The sequence below is a fragment of the Lepisma saccharinum genome, chromosome 25 (assembly GCF_977018435.1).
Source record: "Lepisma saccharinum chromosome 25, izLepSacc3.1, whole genome shotgun sequence".
Classification (NCBI taxonomy): domain Eukaryota; kingdom Metazoa; phylum Arthropoda; class Insecta; order Zygentoma; family Lepismatidae; genus Lepisma; species Lepisma saccharinum.
The window spans coordinates 42,680,441-42,694,705 of NC_139253.1; the positions used below are offsets into that span (position 1 = coordinate 42,680,441).

A 14,265-nucleotide genomic window follows, 5' to 3' on the forward strand; every position below is an offset into this window, starting at 1 on the left:
CTCGTTCGCTTGCCTCAGAGATTCCCGGGATTGTTTATCCATTTTCAAAACTTCCTGTGACCAGGCTTAACACAAGAAGGTCTTACTTATTAGGAAGGAATGCAATTACGCAATCTGCGATGTCATTTGGGACAATCGCCAGTACTTGGTTTGTTGTTAGATACCATTTGGCGTTTATAGCAGGAAAAGGGTTTGTCAATACGTGTTATTCTCCACTGTATGTTGTTACCAGGACTTGGAAAATTCACGAAAATAATTTCCCTTCAGCTAGAACGTAAAAGCATAATTTTTATATTGCGCGTAATGAACTCTCTGCGTTACTGGTAATTTTTCGGTATTGTAAACTTGTATTTATTACAGTTTTCATTATTGTGACAGCTTTAATTGCGGTTTTTCAATATTTTGGCATTTTTTCTTCAGTTTTTCAGTATATTGTCAGCTTTTATTAGTTTTCAGTATTTTGGTAATTTTTTATTGATTTTTCAGTACTTTGGGAGGTTTTAATTGCATTTTTCAATATCTTGACAGTTTCTCTTACTGCAGTTTGATCCTTCACAGTTATTTCGTGCATTTTAGTCCTATGCAAAATTATCTAAACAATAATAAATCTTTTGCTTCGGTTCAAATATTACGAGAGAAAGCAGCCCTATCATGAGAGGTTGTTCGGAGAAGGAATAGAAATAAATAAATAATAAAAAAACATTGCAATCTATATACTAATAAACAAATTAACCCCGTGTGACCACTCAAGGACCATGATAAAATTCAAGTATAATTCCCTGTTTTCAAGGCGAACTTTCTAAAAATTCAAGGGTACAAGAAGATGTTTTCTCTATTTCAACCTTAGGTATTATTGCCTCCCCCACACAAACACGCGCGCACATATATACGCCGTATTACCAATATAAAAGGTCTGTGTGATTTCAATTCAATTAAACGGTATAGCCCTAATATTTAATTTAAGGTGAAGAGTTTACATTTGCCATTTCACATACTCAGATTCGAAATACATCTACAAACACAAGTCACAATGTTACGCACTATATACTGTTATACTAACCTACGAAAAATTGTTAATTGAAAAAAAAATCAAAATCAAATTTAACTGATCAATTTCAAGATATATTATCTTGCAATAATCTTCGTCTGTCAGATAGATCGTTTTGCAAAGGACACTAACAAAGTAAACGAATTCAGAGATAATGTTCTCATGCAGCTTTCTTTACCTTCCTCAATAAAAATAAAAGCTAAACTTAAAAACTTGCCTCAGGGCATTTATAAATTCAATGAAATTTGCATTAATAAAACTTGCTGTTTTTCACGTCTACGGAGTAAATTCACTCATAATTCCCGGAGCCAATAATTCACGCAGAATTCCATGAATTCCCGGTGAGTAGCCACCATGTAATTTTATACATCTTTTTGGTAAATGTTACGTTATTTTTTAATGATCATTTTAGGATTCTCTTTAAGGCTAAGTTCGGAGATCTAGTAATCACGAAAAACACATGCCCTCCGATATGGATGAATACATGTTATTTTGTCTTTTCGATCTTCTGCACTGTTCCCTAGAAACGTGATCCAAGCAGGAAACTGGCGCCGAATCATAATAGCCCCTTCATCACGGCATTTAAAATGTAATCCTGATTGATAAATGCAGGAGCTCCAAGTGAGCCTCTGCTAATGCCGTGATAATTGGGCTGTTAATTGGCGGAATAGTCAATGGATCGTGAACCGTATTGCACATGACACGCCACACCCAGTGACTCTTTTAATGAGATTACGTCCCACCTCTCCTCATCAGCACTGCATTCCAAATAAAACTGGCGCGCCGCGTGGAATTTTTAATAGAGCAAAGACACGGTTTTTCGTGTAATTGTAAAGTACTTTATAGGTATTTGGGTACTAAACTGATATGAACTGTTCATTATGGTAGGTTCCGCATAGGCCTTGCCCTGATTAGTGAATCAAAAGCATTAATAATGGGGAAAATACGGTCGGCATTTAATCTGCACATAAAGAGAGAAACAGATGAAAAACAAGATTACTAACTGATCATTTTCATTTCATGGGCGAAAATTCCTCATGGTATTAAAATGCCAAAGGCAACCGTAACCACGCCAAATTTTTAAGTTCGTGTAAACAGTTTAGTGATAATATGTAGCTAATGTACTTTATTCGATAGGTTAAACAACATTTGTTTCATTTTCATGCACAGTTAAAAATGTTGAGTTATTACACCTTTCAATAGATTGCCTCTACAATCATAGTTTCATGATTCAAATGGTGATTAGCATATGCAGGATGACTACAAAAAATATCGCAATTTTACCATGATTCCAGGAATAAAAAAATATGACCACGAAAACGTTTAGAGAAACAAGGGCAAAAACTTTTAAGAGAATAGTATATACATTCTCCCCCACATATGTATATCCTCGAAAGTAAATGTGATGTTTCAGCAAGTAGGGCCTTCCGGCCGTAGTAAATACAAAGTAAACAACTTCTGACGTCGGGATGCGTAGTGAAAGGACAAGCCACATGAGCAGCTACCTCGATTCTACTGGTCTGTCGTATATGTCTTGTAACGTAGCACGTTAATATATTTGTGTGAATTCTTGATTGTAGGTATTTGTATGGTGAAATGGAATCAAAGCAACATCATGGCTAGCAATATAGCAAAAAGGATCAACTGGGATGAATAACCAGGCCACTGCACGCTCCACTTGCTTTAGAAACTGCAGTGCCACTATCAGTGGTCATCTCTAGAATCATGTAGCGCGCGCAAACACACACACACATACACAGGGTGGATCATTTAAATTGATAATCCGAAATAGCTCACAAACAAGGCGTTTTTGAAGGAAACATTTCAAATTAAAGTTAATTGACTTTAAGGGGAAAACGACTGTCATTATGTTTAGTGGGAGTGACATTATCAAGGTCGTTTGAAAGTCACACAAAATTTTTAGATGAAAAAGCTTTTTCTTTTTTTGTTTAGTACAAGGCGGCGCAAAAGTTATCACCTGATTGTCTTAGCTTATAGCTTGGGTTTTAAATTAAACAAAGTAGGGTTTTTTGTGCTAAACTTTTACTGATACTTGTAAGTTTTATGTCCTCAACTTTCAAAGATAACATCCAGTAAATGACCACCATTCGAATTGATGCAAATTTGGGCTCTTTTTATTGCGTCTTCCATGGTGTTGGAAATATGTGGTGAAATGTTTTCAATTTCATGCTGAATATTGTATTTTAGTTGCTGTAACGTCTCTGGCTTATTTACATAAACGAATGACTTCAAATATCCCCAAAGGAAAAAATCTGGAGCGGACAAATCGGGGGAACTACCCGGCCATGGCAAATCACCAAAACGGGATATTACTCTGCCCGGAAAAGTGCCACGCACAATTGTCACAATATTTCCACGTTCTTGTGGGGTATACTTATTCATTCTCGCACACAATAAATTTCGTATCTTCCTTCTATTTAAGTGACAAAATGCTACTGATATAAACAACAAGATGTCAAAATAAAGGTCAGTTCAAATAGGATGATAACTATTGCGCCACCCTTTACTTTTATTCCTCTTACAAAAATAAATAGCTTTTGTAGAAACAATTTTTCTATTCAGCGCGTAGTTTCAGATATTTGACAAGTGAAAAGTGGAAACAGAAATTTATACTATTTCATAAGCATCTAAATTTGTATTCCAAAATATATATATATAATGGACATTCGGAAACAACCAAGCCCGAGCGGGATTCGAACCCGGGACCCTTGGCGTCGCAGCGCGATGTGCTAACCACTTTTTTTTTTTTTAAGGAAAATTCCCTAAACGGAAGTATCCCCCACCGTTCACACTTTTTCTCACTTTTACACTTTTCAATTGTTACAGTTTCTCAGTTTCTTATCATCTGGACAAACACAAATACCCATGCCTTACCCGGGACTCGAACCCAGAACCCCTGGCGCCGTAGCGCGCTCTGCTAACCACTCCGCCACGGAGGTCGACACCACTCGGCCACAGGGTCCGGCTTAATTAATAATGAATAGTTGTTCCAAATATTTATTAATTGTTGAGTATTCCACTCGTATTATAAGCATAAGTTTAGCACGATTTTGCTTTTAAATATTTAAAAAAAAATACATCAGAATGTAAAAAATACCTGTTACGTAATAGCAAACCCCTTTTTTTCTTTTTCTTTTTTTTTGCGCGCAATATGGGTGCAAAATCAATGGAAACTTCGAATTTTGAATAACTTCAAGGATAACTAGACTCCGCGAAAGGGTCGGGCATATTTTTCGCTACCCGCGCGAACGATCAAAATGCGATAAAAGTATCGGTCGGTATCGGTAAATAAAATTTAACCGACGCTTTCCGATATCGAACAACAATAGAGGTGGTACACCCTCAAAGAGAAATAAAGTATGCTGAATTTTTTTTCTTTTTCTCCACGATCAAGTGAAGTTGAAGCGTGGTTTCTTCATGGCAACAAAATTGAATCCACACAGCATGAAATGTCCGCACTGCATCTCTGCCATTAACGAATCGGCATTTTCTGATCAACGTAACCTCTCCGGGTTTTAATTTTTCTAATGGGGCAATTACCATAGCGGTGAACACAGCAATGCATAACAAAAGTCAAATACAAGTACGGCTCGAAAATGCTAACATTTCATGTACAGAACTTGCGAGTTAAATTCAATTCATTATGGAGAGATTGCACTGGATTTTACCTTCGGTACTGCAGGAATAGAATCAACAATATTAACCACGATCACATGTGGGACGTGCGTATTCGTTAGCTGAGAGCATACGGCTTCGCGGAACTGCGGGCTAAGTCAACATTTGCTGGCTGGAGTTAGTTTGATTCGTCGCTTTGTTGTGGGGTTCAATCGCAGTCAGTAAATACAGGTTACAAACAGGGATTCCCTTGCCTAAGTATGAGGTGCGTTATCTGATTTTCACAGCGTGTGTCTCAAATATAAGGGCTCTATCTAAATAGTGACAACGCTCTTCATATTATGCCCATATAGAAGCTTATGACTTTAACAGTAGCCTAAATATCAAAGAAAGAAATGGGTAAGGATACTAAAAATATTACCTCAATAATGATGATAACGACAGTGTGTATTATCGAGTCTCTAAAATGTGGCCTGTAGTGTGGAAACTTGTGGTGGCACAAAATAATATTTCCCGCATAAATTCCATGTTATATGTTGCATACTTGTAATGTTTGAATCTCCTCAAATCCTTCTTTCTTTCAGTCTCTGAGTCTTTACAGCTTTCATTCCTTCTCTCTTCCTGAATTCAATGCAGATATATTTGCGACCAAACGCACACATATTTCAAGATATTTTCCACTCGTACTATTACGCTCGGTACATACTGTTAAAATCAGTGGCGGCGATTGGGTTTCAAAACCGGGAGGGGGGGGGAGACAGAATATTTCCCATTGTAGATAAGGTTTAGCATAGTGCGGGGACAAAAGTGGCGAAAAGTGGGGGCCAACTGCTCCCCTCATCGCCGCCACTGTTTAAAATATGTATATTTAGAAGAAAAACTAGTCTCCTTTAGGAAAAGTAATTGATAACAAATATAGGTAGACAAGAATTTACAGGTATGTTCAATAAGTTAACAGAAGCCTCAGTCATATTCCACGCCATCTGAGAACATATATGTTATATTCATTTCATAAGGATGGGATTTACTATGGGAAATTATTATTATTATGTATTGCTAGAAGAAGATACTAGTAGATTATTTTGCCAGTACCGGAAATGTAATAGAAAAGAAAAAGAACATGAACATAGAGAAGGAAAATACCGAAGATAAACCAAGCAAGCTCGAAAATCTCGATTTATTGGATTCGATAACCGGTGGAGGCACATGGTGATTCGGATTCCACTTCAAACTGTAGGTCCAGTCCCGATTAAGTACAAATTGAGGGCAGAGCCAAGTATGTCATTATCTGACCAGTCTGCCATTATCTGCCATTCCAACTTATAAAAAAGGTTGTGATCTTTCTTGAGCCATTATTATGAGTGGTATACTGCCACCACACTTTCATTTCTTCCTGAATGTTTGAACTGATATTGTACCGGTATATATTATAAAATTCAAAGTTATCTTGCAAGGAAAGGTCTACAAGAAGTATCATTTTAATAAACATATACCTCTGCTATTTAGTAAGACATATGTACTGCATTGTAGGAGTTAACTGCTTCAGGCATGCAGTTTTCTATCCATCAGGTTGAAACGTCGATTATTCTTTGTCATTATTAAATAAGAAAGGCTTAGCATGTCGAAGCAAAACACAAATGTACGCGTAGCATTTCATTGTATTTGCACTCAGATTCTATTACCCCGCGGGGGCTTCAGACTTGCAGCGTCATTGTTTAGGGTTTACACAAACCTTTACCAAAATGGCAGAGATTGAGAATGTGTGGGGCCTTACCCCCACATCCTCTAAACGTACTTTCATGGGACAGTGCTGTATTCATGTGGAACTTTACCTCACTAACCTTTATAGTGCAGCGATTCTTAAAATTTTAAAAATTAACTTCAGTACAAAAGACACAAAATGGCGATTTGGACTATACTTATATTTCTGTGGAATGTTTGAATTGGTATCAATGGATTATCTGAATGTTATCAGTATGGCCCAGGATCGACTTGTTAGCCTGTCCTGGCCCAATCCATATGTCATTGTGAGGTTGTATTTCAATTGAAATTATAAGTTTTAACTCGACACAAGCATTATGTTAGTATATTCAACGTAAATGTTGATAACTGAATAGCTGATTGCTGAACGAATAATAACACTGGGGAACAGTGAAATTGCGGCACAGTGTTTGAGAGCTAATTTAGGGCAATTTCATGCTGCTGAATAATGATATAATAATATATTTCTTGAATTGGCTCTAATTTATGAAATAAATGCAACTAAACCAAAATGGTGGAAACATAAGACATACATATAAATGAACTTCCAAGAACAATTTAATATTTCTTTTTGTGATTACAATCTTTGTACCATTACGAAACTTATTTATTTATTTGTAAATTGTTGCTAGGCCTGTACAAGGTTGATTGTATTTGTAATATGACAATGGAAGATGCAATTCACTCTTGACTATTCGGTTTCCACCACATATGCAGCTATTACATGGATGTTGATTTTTTCCCCATAGTAACGCAAAATTCTTTATTTTATGTTACTCATTTTCACTAAGCACTGTATACATTACGTAAAATTGAGAATTTTGAACAATTTCAGCCCCTTATCAAATTTTAATATTACCGAGAAAAGCGTGGAGTAATTTTACCTCCTACATTTTCCATGGTGTGTTTATTTTTATAACTGGAGTCAATTCAACTTAACCAATCATACAATTGGCAATCACAGCTGTTTTGTGTGCTGAAACTGTTATTAAACTTTATGCCACAAAATAAATTTTTTTTTTGTTCCCCAGTGTAATATAATTGGTTGTGTTTAAACATACAATAAATGTTAATTCTTTCATACCTGAATGTGATTATAGCTTTACTATATCGAGTACATTTCTACCCCTAATGTTTTTTTATCATAGAAATAAGCTTGTCTCTGCACTTGCTACAAGCAGTGTCATAGAATCCCACAAAGAAAACTAGGTACCGGGTTCGAATCCCGACCTGGGCATGGGTGTTCTTTGTGAGTTTCCCTTCATCAATATCATATCATCACTTACCCTCATCTTAGCCAAAAGTGGCAAAAAAGCGAAATAAAATAAACCAAATTAATCAACTAAGATGAAAAATAGGTCATTACGATAGGAGTACATATATGAAAATACATTAACGTATTTATTCAAGATTTTAGCATTTTTCATGTTCTTCCAACCATAATATCAAGACGATCTTAAAATAAAACAAATTTTGTATTAACTGGACAAACGCAACAGACGCAATGAAAGAAAAAATATAAACAAAGAAACAATAAGAGACCATACGACTTAACGGGGCATATTCTTCACACCCTAGCTCCACGTATACGGTTCTCCGGATAAGCTATGTACGACAACAGAGCAGGAATGCTAAAACGTACCATGTACCTGCACGCAATCTCATTTCCATCTCAAGTTACACCTTACCGGAGGCGTCACCCTGTCTGCTCCTGAGAAAAAGAGGGAAACTCATTTGTAATGCCGCAGCACCTTTCGGCGCAAAACCCGCACCCAGAAAGACGGTGGATGCTTCGCGCAAAGGCCCCCAAGATGATGTACACATGCAAAGGGGCCGTAATAACATACCAACGCAGCAGAATAGGGGGAGAACAAGGAGGGAGGAAAATGACGGTGTGGTCCACGATATGCACAAATAAGAATGGGCACCGTAAGGATGCTGCTTGGATGATGCAGTGTTGCCAGGAGACGACCCGGAAATCTTATCGCACCGTCATGTCCATAGTAAAAATAGCCTACGTGAGATATTTTGGAGAATCGTTTATAGAAGAGCACGGACCACACGCACACCCTAATAGTCGAATAGATAAAGCTTTTGACATTGCCTGTCTTTGAAAACATCATGCATCGATCCACCTATGCATAATTTACGTCATCAAAATGTCATTTTGCCTGTAACAGTGCCAGAGCATGGGCGTCGGGAGGGGGTCGAACGGGTCGGTGGACCCCGCCTGGAAATTGACATCGTTCATTCTAAGATACCAAAAAGCCGAAAGTTTGTTACTCTTATTGTTAAGAACAGAAAAAAAAGTTAATTTAGTTTGCATTCGAACAGAAAAATCAAAGTAAAAATGCATTGCATGCAAAACATTGAGTGAAAAACACAAGAACAATGTTATATTCTACAGTTTTGTCCAAAGAACGAATGTTCCAACAGTTTTCAAAACTGTAATAATTAAAGATGTAGGTGAGAGGTCACACAACAGACTTTATGAAAAAAAACAACCTAACATTTAAAGCCTTTACTTGAACGAGACGTACACAAGTTAATATCAAAATGCATTTCAGGTACTAACTGCATAAAATGCAAAAGAAATAGTGGAAAATAGTTGTGCTGGTATTCACTCGTTTGGTGGATTGAGTCTCCCCATTTATATAATAATAATAATTATTATTATTTCTAATAAAATTTATTTTTGTTATGGTAGTAACACTTTTATAATTTTTCCACTATTGAACTTTTATCATTTGCCCGACCCCCCCCCCCCCCCAACCCTGCAAAAATTTCCAGCGACGTTTTCACTTTGTGACTGATTGTGATAACTTAAGACTTACTAAATTTCAAATCCGATTGATGTCAGATCATTGAATTATTCAAGATGGCGTCCAATGCGGCGTATCATCAGAATCCTTTTTTCAACTGCGTTACTAATATATGTCCAATTTCCGTCAATTTAATCTTCCAAGTTACCAATTCAATAATATTGAGTCAGTGACTACGCTACGGGCTGGGATAAAAGAACACGTGCGTCCTCTCCTGTTGTGAGATTTATAAATGAAATTTCCATCACGAAAAAGCAAACATTTAATTAGCGCCAACAATTCTTTAGTGAAACTTTAAATATGGTAACTAGTATGATTTGGCCAACGTTACTGTAGCCTAGCAAACTGGTAAATATGTAGATATTGTTCTCCATACTGTGCTTGCAAGCTTCTCAAAATTTCAGCTGGCTTCAGGTTCTCCTTCACTAGGAATTTGATCATACACCGCCGCTACACAGCTACAGAAACACTACTCGCCGCCATTTTTGCTAACACTACTGCGCATGCGCCAACTACATCGGGGCGAATGCGCAATACTCACGAAAGATGAAGGTACATCCCGTGGCAGTTTTATCGTTATCAGTGGTAAACACTTTCATATTCACAAATGTCTCTGTTAACGTAGAACGACCATTGTACATCTCTAAAGCTTCGAATACTCTCTAGAAATCGCAGATTCCTTAATGAAGGACTCTCTTGACCGTATACAAATCAGTTAATGATTTTAGATTTCAGACTCGATTAATTTAGTCCTCCCCATCAAGCGATCCTGAGGTAAAATCTCAGTTAAAATATAAGTACTGTATATATCATCATGATGTTAACCAAAGACGTGGAATTTACAAATAACATAAAAAGGTGTAAAACAATATTCCTGGCAACACTGTGAGGATCGATAGCCAGGGGCCGTGCTGTCTGCTGCTATGAACGGGAATCCCCCAATGGAGGCGTCGGGGGATCCCATCTCCATGAAAAAGCAACCGCTACGATAAACGAGGCACACCTGGATGGGATGCAGGCACTCTCGCCTAAGTGTGTGATCGGATCAATGAACGCGAGTCTCGCATCTACGCAACTATACAGGTAAAGTAAAAATCCCTGTTGATTTTTTTAAAAATAAATAGTATTAAATTCAATAAGATATAAGCCTTGTAGTACACAATGCAATATAGTTCAAGATCGCGCTGTCGATGTATGTTTAGGGAACATCATTTGGAATCAGAATTGCAAAAGACTAAGAGAACGAGCTACAAAAATGATGTGTTTTTAAGGAGTCAGAAATGTGCAATTGAAATATTTTGACTAATTTTAAATACCGTTCAGCAATACATGAATTGAGCGAAAGGATTCACCTCAGGTTTTCATCCTATCTACTTGTCTGCTAGCATGATCCCGTTTCCGAATAGTAGTAACTTCTTTAGCGACAATAATGAATGCCTGCATACAAAAATCTGTTTTTCGAGCTCTTGTGGCGCCGAAACTATAGCTATTTTGCAGTCTTACGGTGGGCGCTCCATATGCTGGCAAGGGAAGTGGAGATCGGGAAATACGCAGCAGACCAACCAGACAACAGCGGTGGCGCCGAGAGTTACGACGTCGAGGGAAGGAACTACTACGTGCTCCTCGTTCTACAGGCTGCTGCGTTTTTTATCGCGCTGGATTGGTAGTTTCTCAGCTCCCCACTTCCCTTGCCAGCATATGGAGCGCCCACCGTAAGACTGCAAAATAGCTATAGTTTCGGCGCCACAAGAGCTCGAAAAACAGATTTTTGTATGCAGGCATTCATTATTGTCGCTAAAGAAGTTACTACTATTCGGAAACGGGATCATGCTAGCAGACAAGTAGATAGGATGAAAACCTGAGGTGAATCCTTTCGCTCAATTCATGTATTGCTGAACGGTATTTAAAATTAGTCAAAATATTTCAATTGCACATTTCTGACTCCTTAAAAACACATCATTTTTGTAGCTCGTTCTCTTAGTCTTTTGCAATTCTGATTCCAAATGATGTTCCCTAAACATACATCGACAGCGCGAGGCACATACACAGATTAGTTTCGGGGGAGGAGGGGGGAGGTGGAAATGTAAAGGTGGATATTACATAGTTGCGTTCTAGGGGGGCGGGATACACTATACAATATTTCGCAATTACCATTATTTAACTTCGTTTTAAAAGTTGTTCAGATACAAAATTGGTAATCGAGAATTATTTTAAGGAAAAAACACATTGGTTTGCCCAGAATATTTTACTGATTTCATTTGAAAATTTTGATTGTATCAAAATTTCGGGCTGGACTGTATCATCAACAATGGCGCGAATTTCTGCAGCGCTGTGTTTGTCCCATTGCCATTTCATTATTTCCACATCTTAATCGTCGCGATTAACCGGAGAGGGAGAAGAGCGACACAATATAACCAAAGAGATCACTATTATAGGTCTTTTCAGTTCTTACGGCGGGCGCTCAAGAAGCTGGCAAGGGAAGTGGGGAGCGGGGAAGCGACCAATCCAGCGCAATAAGGAACGCAGCAGCCTGTAGAACGAAGTGCCCGCAGTACTTATTTCCGCGACGTCGTATCTCTCGGCGCCACCGCTGTTGTCAGGTTGGTCTGCGGCGAATTCCCCGCTCCCCACTTCCCTCGCCAGCTTCTAGAGCGCCCGCCGTAAGAACTGAAAAGACCTTATAGCTGAATTGAATTTGAACAACTGTTATGAAAAATTGCAGTGATCACGATGGAGAAAAAACTTTTAAATATTCAAAGACCATCACCTGAAATGAGTAGCACCTTTCCTAAATTTTCTCTAACCACTGACATTTCCTGATTTTCGTTGGACTACCATCCATGTTGCCATCCTCAAAAACAAAAATGTCAGTAGCGAAATGTTAGTTCTTACCACGCCACATTTGTAAAATTAATGAGCCAAGATGACCCATAAAAGGAAACAGGCGCTGGGCAACAATAACCACATTTATAGGAATAATACAAATATGCTTCTGCACCACCAGGCATACGTGACTTAAATTAGCGCTTTCATTATCCTGAAACCTCAATGCTGCAACGTGAAATCCCACGAAGGATGTATTTAGCCTCACGCTTGGGTAATTATTAGCAACAATGAAATGACACGTTGAACATGAGTTACAAAATCAATTTTCGCCTAACAATATATGCGTTTTTGCAAAATATGACGTGAAAGGAAGGTAAACGTCTTGTAATTAAGGTGCTGGGTTCACACACCCAGTAATCAAGGGTTAATTATTCCTGCTTATTAAAAGCAAACTGTCAGTCTTGCGTTATGTATTACACCCTATAGAAAGTTATTGTGTGCAATGTTACGAATACATTATACATGGCCTAGATTTCTACTTCTCATGATTAAAACGAGCACAAGGTACACACTGAATGATTTTTTACAGGCACTCAGGCTTTAGTTAAGAAAGCTATCCGTCACCTGCATGAACGGGTTCATTGTCTCACTATTGGTGATTGATTTATCTTGATTTGTTATTTAGCGTCGTTTTTCTTCAGTTTTTGGCTAATCGCGAAGATGAGGATGAGTGATGAAATGATGAAACTGATGAAGGGACGGTCATAAAGAACACCCACGAGCAGGCTGGGATTCGAATTTCGGACCCTTAGCATCGCAGTGCATTATACTAGCCACTCTGCCACGGAGGTCGGCTGCCTGTTGATTCAGAAAAAAAAAAGGCCTGCCGTACTGGAACAAGTTGTAAATTAAAGCAGGTCAGGAGAAACTCAGTAATGTATGCGCAAAAGGGATCCAATTTCGTATGTATTTGTACAGCCCTCGTATTTATTTTCCAAGTGTTAAACATTCATTTTGTGGAAATATGGACAAAAGAGAATATATTCTGATAAATTTAACTCAGGATAAAGAATACAATAATGTAAAGCAGAAGAATTGTGCAAAAATGTCCGATGTAACGAAATGTTTGAGGTGCGACTAGGAAACTATACTATTTTATAATACCGAACAGTGATGGTCAGAGATTTCAGGTAGTGCACATAAACACTGTTTTGAAACCAATGACGAAGAAGCATTTTATATTCGAACGCTGACATTTTAAATCGTAAGGGTAAAACATTAAAGTATATTAACGAAAAATAGTTTTGTATAATGTACAAATATGAATATATAATTGACCGTATTACCCGGCGAGGTTACATTATTGCTCCACTACTATGTAGCTCTAGAACTAAAGAATAACAAAAAATACACAACAAACAAAAATCACACGTAATTTGATGAAATTCTGAATTCTAAATACGAAGAACACATTGCTAATTTTAGTCCAAAGATAATTATAACACCATTAAGCCTTGTTTCCATGATACTTTCTAATAATCATGTGTCTGGAGGGGAGTGAATTCTGTGTATATATATCTTCCTGTTTTGTACCTTGTTTCATTTGTACTGGGTACAGAGTCTGAAGAAGAACTTGCTAGAAGGTTGAAACGTTACGTTTAGTTTATGTTTTAAAATAAAATAAAATAAACTTGGTCAGCACATTGATTTTTCCAAAGATAAGACAAAAATTGAATATAATTTAACTGAGAAAGCAAATAAGGAATCGAATGCTATGATAACACGGTGGTTTTGTTATATTCTCATTCAATTAACGTATTCAACTAGACATAAATTCAAAACCTACCTATATATCTTTAAATATGTTGGAATAATTCCTTTGCGTTATTTACAAAAATAGCATTCTCATGAATTAGTTAAGGGGGGCACGGTTCCACTGCCCTCCCTTACGGACGTCCTTGCATGCACATACGACTTTCACTGTAAACTGAAGTATTACTTCGTCTAATTCCGCGACTGATTTTCTAAAAACTTGGGCGTTTTGATTACTAAGTTTAGATTATGCACACACACACATTGATATGTGACAAGTATTAAGAAAATGAAATATTCTCATTAAGCAAATATGGGAAAAACAACTCAACATTTATAACATTTATATATTTTTCTCAC

General features: G+C 37.4%; 1 protein-coding gene across 5 annotated transcripts in view; it reads right to left on the reverse strand.

The window, feature by feature from the left end:
* The window catches only part of LOC145978872 (uncharacterized protein CG43867), a 936,647-nt gene that overhangs the window by 224,881 nt on the left and 697,501 nt on the right, over positions 1–14,265 (reverse strand). The gene's annotated exons all lie outside the window — the stretch shown is intronic.